This window comes from Cupressus sempervirens, chromosome 1, assembly GCF_028749045.1.
Source record: "Cupressus sempervirens isolate cs-2001-9-10 chromosome 1, ASM2874904v1, whole genome shotgun sequence".
Lineage (NCBI taxonomy): Eukaryota > Viridiplantae > Streptophyta > Pinopsida > Cupressales > Cupressaceae > Cupressus > Cupressus sempervirens.
This window is the reverse complement of record NC_143118.1, coordinates 849956773-849969006: the sequence shown is the minus strand read 5'-3', so window position 1 is coordinate 849969006 and position 12234 is coordinate 849956773.

Genomic DNA, 12234 nt, shown 5'->3' with positions numbered 1-12234 from the left:
ACATAAAAATATTCATTAACATAAAATAAAAATCTGTATTAATACACATCATTCATACATAATTATTTAAAACAAAGTTCTTTCATTATCCAAGAAGGTTTATCAAAGAAGATTTTTAAAACATCATTTCTTTTTTTTGTTTTTTTGAGCTCTCTTAAGAAAAGCGCTCATAGGGACATCCATATCTGCTTCATTCTCCTCCTCTTCTAGCACGTGTAATGTCAAATTATGATGGCTCCTTCTCTTTGGAGGAGCAGGAGGTTGTTGCACTAAAGGGGGCTCTGTTGCAAGAACAAGTGAATGCGATAAATGTGCATACTCTTTTTCTTTTTCTAACTATTACAAGTTTGTAATTAAGTACGAGTACAACATAAAATGCATTTTTCTTACCTGAAAATGCCACATCATGTACATTAACATTTTGATCTGCCACCGTGTCAACATGTTGAACACTTGGAATATGGTCCAGTCCTTCAGCATGATGTTCAACATGCTCTGAAATATTCAAAAAGAGGATACACGTCAAATTCCAATTGAAGATGTTAAATTGTATTCATAATTGCATAATTAATTTCCAATAGAAAATTAATACCTCCACCACTATAATGCACATCATGGCCTTCATCAGGAGCAAAATCTGTAGTAGGATATGAAGGCTGCAGTAAAATGTTATGCACATTGTTATGTAGTCAATTTACGTTTAAAACTAATACCAAAAAAGAATCTTCTCAACTATTTAATTTCATTTAATTTTCATCTGACCAATTTACCTGTGAGATATCATTTGGTGCATTGGATTCTTGGGCAAGGCTTACAGATTCTTCACATAGGCATGCAACCACAACTTTATAGCCTTCCTTCAAGGCAATTTTTCTATCTTTATCTGTGACCTCCACATTGAAATCTATGCCCTATGGTTTTTGCTTGAGAACGTCAGCTTTCCATGTATGGTTTCATTAAAAAAAACTATTTACAACATTATATTAAAAAAATAAAAAAAATTCATTGCTCTACTTACAAGTCGAGACTGCAGATTCATATAGCCACGAGAGCCAAGTTTGTGTTGGCCAACCTTTTCTATTCTCGCTTTTGTAGCCACGAATGTGTCCTACAATCTATGAACAATTTCAAACATCTTAGATTATATATTTACAAATATCAATAATTAGTGCATGATTACAATGTACTTAATACTATAATGACATATCTCTTTTTGCCCTGTGCTGCTTTATTATCTCTATCTTCACATAGCCTTTTCTCCTTTGCATCTTCTATTATTTCATTCCACTCCATTGGTGGAATCATAGGAGGATGGTTGTACTTTGGGTTATCCTTAAGATCCCTTCTATATTGATCCCTCACAGTCTTTATATGCTTTGCTGCTCTTTTTAGAAGTAGGCCAGTGTCAAAAATGTTTTTCCCAAATTTCTCCTCAATGGATGCAATTAGCTGATTTTTTAATTCCCCAGCTTGTAAATTCCACCTTTTTAAAAACAAATAGATTGTTAGATCAATAAATTTAATATATTAGAATAAATAGAATAAAATAAAAATTATGTAGCAATGATATGAAACTACATACCTTTTACGTATGGTGGGTCCAAATAGTCTCAATGTCATATGAAAAAGATGTTCAAAGAAAGCATTATTACCTACAAAAACATAAAGGATTTATCAGTCTGAAATGAGTAATGTAAAAGTAAACTAAATTTACACTTTAAAAAATATCAATTTTAAAGCACCTGGAAGCTTTCGTTCTCTTAATGGAAACATAGTTTTCTTATTCAGCAACAATGTCCCTTCATACGAACCAGTACTAATCACACGAACTGCTCCAGCAAATGGATCAGCTTTAGTAGTACTGCTCTCTGTTGCTCTATCAACTGAAACATCATAACAATTAAATGACAATTTTAGTACTGCTCTCTATTGGTCTACCTCCCTGCCTATGTCCATGTCTCTCTATGTGTGGCTATATATATATATATATATGTATGTATGTATGTATGCGTGGTGTGTGTATGCATGTGTTTGTGTGTATGCAAGCTTCTGTAGACATCATTTAAGCACTAATGTGCTACTTCATTGTTCATCAACTTGTAGAAAGACATTACAAAATATAGCACATTACAAAATATAGAAAAACAAGGTTTTACCAGTTCTACTGGGCATAGACAATGATGTTTGCATGGTCCTTGTTGCCAACAATGTAGCAGACAATAGTGGACCGCCAACTGAAGGAGGAGTCCACACTTCATCATGAGCTGAAGAATAGAATATTGTTAGCAAAGACATTTGTAATGGATAAAGATCAAATGGGATACTAGCGAGAAACGTCGACAAAAAAAGAGGTAAGTGTTATAATGTTGATCAAAACAAACAAAGTGTTACTTACACGAAGGTACTGTGAAACAACCCTGACCATGTTCAACATGTGATGTCGCAATTGGCACATATGTCTATACAAGAACACATAAAATCAGAGATCATGATCCATAAGATACTATAAAATATTAATATTTATTGAACTTCTATTATTGCTTTAGTTGAATTATTGCTTACTTTTAAAGATTGGATTCTACGGTCCAATTCTATTCTCAGTGCCTCTTTCTCCTCACTTCTGTCACCCTTGATGATAATTTGAACAAGCTCATCAGTGTATCTTTGTGTAATTTTTGGGTGATGAATACAGGGTCAGTACTAAGGCCAATGTCATGTAGATATGACACCCATATTTCAAATTGCATTTTATCAGCAATCATTGTAGCTTTTTCCTATCATTTGTGACATCAAATATTCGTATACTTTCATCAAAATAACTCCAAAGCCATAAAGAAAAGAACATAATAATAGGACATTTGTTTCTATATTAACATTAAAATTTACAATAATTAATGTTTACCTCTACTGAAGGTGTCTAACATGGTGCATCCATATCGCCCTATGAAAAAAATTAGTAAGTCTTAGAAATCAGCAGCGAAATTAAAGTAATAGACTTACCAAAAAAAATATTAATAATAAAGTAGATTCATTCAAAATATTTCTATTTGTCATCAAATGGAAAAAAATATTTGGCATGTTCTACTTAATGTTTATATGTACACATATGGTTTGGAAAGAAATATTTGGTCATACAAGACCCCATCATAGTTGACATTGATCGTACCTAAAGATTTCATTGATCATCATGATCATCATCCATGTCATCATCATCATCATCATCGTCATCATCATCACCATCATCGTACTCATCACTTTGATCCTCTTCGTCACCACCACCATCTTCATCACCATCATCATCCTCTTGATCACTATCATCATCATGACCATCATCACCATGATCATCACCATGATCAATATTGTCATCAACATCATCATCATCATCATTATCACCATTATCGTTAGCATGACCAAAATCATCACCATCTTCTTCTTCTTGATCACTAGGTAACTGTCATTCCTGATAATCATTTACTTCCTCTTGTGCTTCTTCAATATCTTCTTCTTCGATCACGTTATACTTTATCGGCCTTCCTCTTGGGTCATGTCTAACAACAAATGACCAACCTGGTTTGTCTGGAAAACCAAAGTAAAACACTTGCTCACATTGACTTGGAAGAACATAGGGATCATCTTCGACAGGCTCAAATGACCTTGTATTAATCATAGTAAATCCACTATCGTGTTCAATAATAGTCCTATCAGGATCATTTCGATTCAGTCGTAACTTAAACCATTTGATGACAAATAGAACTATTTTGAATGAATTAAAGTCGCACTCAAGTATATCATCCAAAATTCCATAGTATCGATTTTTAGATTGTTGAGGATGTATGTCAATTCTAGATGAAATATTGGTGACTGCGAAGGCAACACTTATCCCAAAATCACACGTTTTCTTCGTTTCATCTAAATTTTTTGTGTGAAATTTATAGCCATGTTAGTACATAGCTTTGTGTTGTTTGACTTGCAATTATTCAAACATGTCAAGAATCTTCTCATTGATCTGTGAGTTGATATTAAACTTATGTCTCATGATTAGTAATCTTATGCATACCTTTGTATCTCTTAAGCCATATATTAGATCAAGTACCATTGGCATAACATTGGGATCTTCATTACGATGAGCTTCTTTAACCAATGATGTAACACCATCCCATGTTAATGAGAGACCATTTTCTTGAGACTGTTCAATCCACACTGTCATCCAATCAAGATTGTTTGCAATATACAAGTGTAGTGCATCCCAGTCATGACCAACCATAAAGAAGACAATTACACCTGTTAAAAGCAACTTATATATATTGATGATGGATAAAAATTGTTAAATTAACAAAAAAAAACTTATAATTACCTCTCACCCTCCTCAATCTACCTTTCCCCATCAGGTACTCCCCTTTGAATTTGTCATTATAGTTGGGATCCCAAATGCGATCTAGATGGATACCTGCTGCAAAATTTGGAAGATATTCACTGATATACACCATGGTCTGGTATATCATATATCCCTCTATCATAGAACCCTCAGGACATGCTCTTTGGTGAACCAAGCCCTTCATAAATTTCAAATGCCTCTCAACCATCCACATTGATCTAGCTTGTACAGGTCCACACAATTCAATCTCCTCAACTTGATGTATGAGGTAGTGTTCTTAAGCATTGAAAAAAGTTGGAGGTAAACACTTTTGCATTTCATACATAAGCTGTGGAATTTTTCTCTTCCAATATTTTATATCTTTTTTATCAATTTCTTTAGATGATAACCACCTAAATGAGATTCAACATGCAAAAACACATAGAGGAGATTTCAAATAAAATTATATAATAGATTTCAGATAAAAAGTTACAAATCTAAGAAAAAACACTCTTCTCACCTCATGTATTTTCCAAGATCATATATAACTTGTTTAATACTATTATCAAACTGTTGTGGAAGGGACAGAGGTAGGACAAACGCCAATCATGTGTCTTCAACCCTAGCCCAAAATCACCTTTCTTTCATAGAAGATTGCTTATATTTGCAACAAATCCTGTTGGAAATTTTGTATTTTTTATGACTTCTTTTAATGCATCACTTTGTTGCTCCATTAATAACCAAGGAAGGGCACTTGTATTTATGCGATCTCCATTCCTATTTAATTCAATGAAAACTTTTAGTGCATGATTAGATTCATGAATGTCAGTACAAATTTTAGTAATTTGTTCTCTATCACGCCTTCCATCCAACATTTTCCATAGTGTCTCTATTACATTCTTTCCAATATGCATAGCATCAAACAAATGCGTGATTGGGAGATCCTTGTAGTATGGTAACCTACTAAATTGAGTAGGATAACTTTTCATTCTTCTAGGAAGTTGGTCATTGATGCCTTGACAACCTTCACGAGCATTAGTTATAGCATTAGTAAATATAAGACAATATCGAAATACAAATTGTAAACTATAGACGAAAAATTGGACATTACCTCGACAATTTAGTCGATCATATTCCAACTTTCATAAGTGATGTGTCATTCTTCGTGGCCTTGATGAGGCCTCTTCTTTTCCATTGAAAAGATGTTTTTCGACAATTTGACACCTATGATTATTGTGGAGAAAGTATCTAAACTCATCAAACACCTACTTTCCTAAACTTCTTGAATGACGACATTTCATCTTCGGACCACAAAATAGACATGTAAATTTTCCCTTTTGTCTGAAGACCTAAAAGATCATGTATAATTGGATCATGTACAATTATCATGCACAACTTAAGCATTTGATAGTAATGTGTAAGCACTATAACAAACCAAAAATATGTGATCTTAACAATATAACATACTGCAAAAATGAGTTAGCCCAGCGGCATCATGTATTGTCCATACAAGCATTGCATGGAATTGAAATTGTCGATGTCCTATTGGTCTAGAGATGTCATACATAGTGATGCCATTCCATAACTTCAACAACTCATCAATTAGGGGCTCAATATACAAATTCATATCTTTAACTTGGTATTTACCTAGCAATTGAATGAACATAAATATTACGTAATTATTATAACCATTTTCATGTACTATTTATAAATTAATTTAGATAACTATAAAAAAAATACCTGGCACAATCATTGACAATATTATGTGCTCCCTCTTTATGGACATCCAAGGAGGAATGCTATTGTTAATAACAAAAATAGGCCATACTCAGTAAACAGATCTCATATCTCCATATGGATTGACACCATCTGCCGTCAACGAAAGTTTTAGATTACGAGGTTCTTCTTTAAAGTGTGACCACATTTCTTCTATCTCTTTAAATGCAGAACCATCAGTAGGCATTCGCATAATGTCATCCTAACTTCTATTGCGTGCATGGTAATCCATAAATTGTGCCAAGCTAGTGCACCTGAATAATTGTTCTAGACGTGGAATAATGGGAATGTACCGAAGAACCTTGTGAGGCACTTTTTTTGTTATTTGATCTGACCGATATCTACTAACATGACAATCAGGACATTCTGTTGCAAATTCATGTTGTTTATGATATAGAATATGATCATTAGGACATGCATGTATTGTCTGATACTTCATTTCAATCTGATCCATAATGTTAGATAATTCTCAGCATGAATAAGGCAAAATGTTAGATGGTGGTAACAAAAACTCACTAATCAACCTACAACAAAAAATATGCATTGTTAATATAATGAATAGTAATTGTATGCTAACATTGACAATGACAAAAATGACATACCTTAGCATACGTGACATTGCTACATTGGATATTCTATTCATAACCTTTAAGTTCACCAACAAAATTATAGCTGACAGTAGAGTTGTTTGGGAGCCTAGGTACAAGGGCTCATGTGCCTTATGAAGTAAAACTATATCAAGACCATCTTCATCATTATTATCAGATTCGTTAGTACCATCATTGTGAACCTCTTCATCACTTGCCCCAATACCATCTTCTTCCATGGGAGTGTTATCCTCAGCTTGGATATTCACACCTCCATGTTCCTCCAGTAGGAAATCCATATTCAACAATGGACGAAAATTGTGGCCCCCTTCAACATGACCATATTGCCTACAATGACTCTGGGCTATTGTGATTAGAATTCTTCGATTCTTTAAACCCTTACACTTTTTGCAAGGACAATAACATTTATCAGGTTTTCTTCAGAATTGAGCCCACAATGCAGCCATTGTCTCATTATTTTCTTCTAGATTCATATTGTCATGCATGGTCTTTCTTCATAAGAAAATATACCTACAAATAAATTGGACATGTTGTGATTAATGTTTATATCTCCACATATGGTTTTTGTTAATTAATGTTTTCAAATGTAACTAAAGTGATTACAAACATATCAAAAAGGACCTTCACAGGGGCTTATTACATCAACTATTCTAACATTTTCATGTTGGTTATCTTCAGACCTTAATGTCTTCTCATGCCCTCAACCTTGACCTTGATGCTCCTGCATCATTCTCCCAAGGATCAAGGAAAGTTGGATCATCATGGAATTGAGTAGGCAGATGTTCTAGGAAGTTGCAATACTTCAACCTTGTAAGTGTCACATCAATGCAATGGGTACTAAAAAAACAAGTTAAGTTGATGAGAAATGGTTGTTATGAATTCAAATTGTAAGCACCTCTAATTTTCAAATGGTGATCAACCAGAACTAGCTGACAATCTAACCTAAAAAATACATTTTATGCCAAATTCCAATCATAGTTAAAGACATTTAGCTATTGGAAAATGGAAAGATTATGTCTTATTTCAGATATGCAATAAAATGGGCAAAAAATTTGAAATAACGTTAAGTTTTTATCCATCGAAACATGAGTAAAATTGTATAAACTGAATGTATTTTTAAAAATAATGTCAATTCCCTTCAAAAGAAATATTTTGCATGCAACTTACTTGCTAAAGATATTTCAAGTTCAGCAACTCTTTAATCACAGGATCCACAATAGTTGGAAGCTTTGACCTATCTATCAACTGTGGCTTGGCCTATAGCAACAAAAAATTCTTAGTATATGCATCTCAACATTTAAAAAATACATCAAGCAATTCAGGTCAGTTATAGTGTGTAAATTAACTGGCATTTATCTCTTCTTTAACATATTCGACAATCAAGTACAATTAATAGGAATACAAGAGCAAAACTTGGAATTCTACTAATGTCATCAATGTTAATCTTGGGTACTAGTACAAAGCTAGTAATAAATTTGTAGTTGTATCAACCAAGATATTTACAAGACTTGATCACAAAAGGTTCATTTAGCACAAAAAAATTTCAAAAATATTGGATATATACACTCTTTGATGCTGTCAAAGGGAACAATTATTTTAATGATGTTTTACGTAAGAATTGCTAGAGGAAATGATAAGCATGAAATATATTCAAGTTTTGACACTAAGGAATTGAAACATCCGCACTCAAGAATTGCCTGGAGTATTTAAATTCACTCGAATTATGCCTTACAGCTTCTTTGAAAAATAATGATTTAGATATTCAGTGGTATGTTAAGTACTATATGCTAGTGCTTGCACCAAGCATAGGTGCAAGAGTATAGTCGATAGTGGCATGCAGTTGATTATTTTAGAAATGTGGCAGCTAGTAGCATTGTTTTATAGAAAAGCCCTATACTATTATTTGGTAGAAGATAATTAGAACCAAAGTAAACATGTTGTGCACAACTAGCATCATTTGATTTTTTTCTATTTTGAGGTGTAGAATATTTGGTGGATCTTAATTTTTGTGGAAACTATTTTGAGCAAGGATATGCTAAAAATGAGTTCTTCTTCTACAACCATAAAAACATTATCAGATTCACCATCCAAACTATTGAGTTTCAACCAAATATCAATATGTAGTTTATGAACAGTTGGCCTAAATGGTTGTTGTTATAATTGAGAGTAACACCAAGCTTGATTTGATGAGTTTTTTTTATTGACTCGTAAATTTTCTAATAATTCAATAGATTAACCCATTGATAAAAAAACATGGAAACTCATTAGCTATTATTGTGGAGTTAGATCTCAACATTGGCTCTAGTATTTCTTTAGTTGGCAATCGTGCATTGGTTACATCTGGATTATCACCAGCTAGTGCAGATGATGGAAGTGATACTATGTATGAAGCTTCTAATATAGGAACTCCATGAGAAGCTAGAGATCATTTAATGGAGATTTGGTGATGAAAAATGGGATCTCTAAAGATCAATAGAGCTCGTTGAAGTTAAGAGGGCTCGTCAAAGTGTTTGTTGAAGTGTCCTATGTGTTTTTTGACAAGTAGGATTGGTTATAAAGTGTAATGTCCTCATTTTAGCTCACCATGGTTTATGTTTGGATTGACCTATTATTGGCCCTCGTAGGTTAAGGCTAATGGCTAGAGGGCCCCATCTGGAAAAATAAGAGGATCTTTCCCTTCTATAGTATAGAAGTGTTTACAATTGCTCCTCATTTGTTTCAGTTAGGTACACTTACAATTGATAGTAAGTTATGTATCCAACATTTCTACATTTGGCAAGGCACCTGGACCAATCTCAATGTAGTGACGACCCTTGGCACTACTGATTTTATCAAATATGAAAGGAATTACTAGTTATAGTAGGTTAGGATTTAATAGAGAGAACCATTCATATTTTTAGTAAGGCAGTTGGTTGTGCAACGGAAGCAATGGTTGACCAACTGGTTTAGATGAGACAGAGAGATGATGAGTAATCAATGAGATATTAAAATTATAGTAACAGTAATAAAGCTATTTATAATGGTTATATTGTAAATTTATTACTTATCTTCATAAAGTATTATTGAGGAGCCATTATATTTAATGGAAAAGTATGCCTTTAATAATGACATAACTTAATTCAAACATAAAAAAACAATTATATAAGTCATTAAAGTGACATATTGGTGAAGCCTCATGAGTCAAACTTTATTGAGGAATTATAAAAGCCCTAGAAATGAAATTGATTGGTTTTTTCTTTATGAGTTTTGACTTTTATATTGGATGTTCCAGGGAAGAGTGCAATGTGACCTAGGGTTTTATATTGGATGTTCCAGGGAAGAGTGCAATGTTGAGTTACAAAACATTATATGACTACTTTGATTCTTTATTGCATTCAAAGCATGAAATTTAGTACTGGTCCTAAGTTTTAATAGCAATCAAACCAAGGATTTTGTATTGATTGATTCTAAGACTTTATATTATTCAAACCATGCATTCTAATGTTAATTCTAGGTTTTTATGGCATTCAAAACATGAACTATAGAAGAATTTATATGGTCTGAAGGGATGCTGCCCCACACTTCTCGTCACCACCCTTGTAGTCAAATGTTGTTCTTAGACTCCTAGGATATTATTATTGGGTAAAGCTTAAACAGTCTTGAATTTGTTTGTTTTATTTTTCTATTTGGGGTTCTTTAGAAAGGGAGGAGATCCTAGCAGTGGCAAGCCCAAACTTTAGATTGTTGTTCCTTCTTCGACTTTTGGTGGATCATTAATAAATTTTGTTCATTCTATGAGAAGAAATACACATAAGAAAATAAATTCATTCAAAAAACATATGAGAACTTATCATGACAAACAAAATGGAGATGATACCTTCTATTTGGAAAATAAGTAAATATCTCCAAGGAAATACCAAATTCAAACTCATGCTCAGGTTGCATGTGTCAACATTCCCCATCAACCTTAGTCACAAGGCTAACTAACTTATCAAGACTGTGTATCCCACAAATGAAATTGGTATAAATGTTACATCCACCAAATTTGGAGGGCATGGAAATTCAGTCATCACTATCCTATGTAGTACACTTAATTTCATATGTTGGAATCATTTTGTGATTTGTACACATGATAGTCCAATAGTTTTTAATGTCATCTTCATCACAATTTTTGTATGATAGTCTAATAGTTGCAGGTGGCATCTTCGTCACAATTTTCCCATGATAGTTTCGTTGGTCTAAATTTTTGCATAATCAAATTTATTTGTCCAAGTTATAGAAGAATTCAGATTGGGATCCACCTATGGTGAATAGGGTTTCTAGCCAAGTCATATTTTGTAGGTCTTTGAAGCAAATTTTTGTCGAAACCCTAGGTCTTGTTTTCTTTTAGATTTTTTGGGTGCAAAACTAAAAATATGCGAAGATCCCCATCCTTTTCAAACTTTTCATGCCCTGAGTCACATCTTTTCCTTTGTGTTTTTGACTGCCTGATCCATAAAAGATCTACGACAATCGCTATCTCGCTATGAAAAGATACAAGTATTTTACCCTTAGTGACATAGCGATCATGGCTAAGTTGAAAAGCGATACCGTCAAGTGGAAATACGGTGGCCAGAGATTGTATTGTTTCAGAGATATTTCATCACATTTATAATAGACATGTCAGAACCTAAAAAGGAATTACAACATTGTGGTACAAAAGGCGTCAACAGAAATCTTAGCTTTTTCGATTAGTCGCTTTGTCGCTATCAAAGAAATTGGGCACTTCGTCGTTAGTGACATGATGCCTTCACCAAAAATAATGGTTGATAGTCATTTAAATTTTTCAATGATCATAAGTTTTTTCAGGCTGCATGGTGCATATGCTATTTTATTATGTGTCAGATGCATTAACAAGGGTAGTTATGACTTCACTTGCCTTTATCTTTCTAACCCTGAATTTTGATGAGTCACTAGAAATTGCTATGTCGCTATCAAAGAATTGGTGTCTCTCACTGTTAGCGACATAGCGCCCAGACAGAAAGTAGTACTGTGGCAACTTCTCAGAGTAAGTGGGTCCTAGAAAGTACTCCATCAGATATCAATTATAAAGCTTTGGAACACGCTGGCATCTAATGGGCTACAAGTATATGCTGGGAAAAGCAAAGACACCAAGATTCGCTATGTCGCTATCGAGAACTTGTTCTTCTCGCTATTAGCGACATAGCGCCCAGCCGAGAAATAAACAAATATGGGCCCCAAGCAATAGGTAACATAGCCAAGATTTTATCACGTCATCAATGATTGGACCCATGCCCTATTCACAAAATATATGAAAGAATTTGATCATCAAATCTATATTAGATCCATGATCATTGATATCTCGCTATGGCGAGTTGCACGAAGATTATGAATAGAAACATGGTGAAAAGGGGCCCACCATATTTCTTTTGAGCAATGCATCAAATGTCATCTGCATGATCAAATCAGGATCAATGACGGGCGCTATCTCGCTATGGCAATTTTCTCACTCTTTAT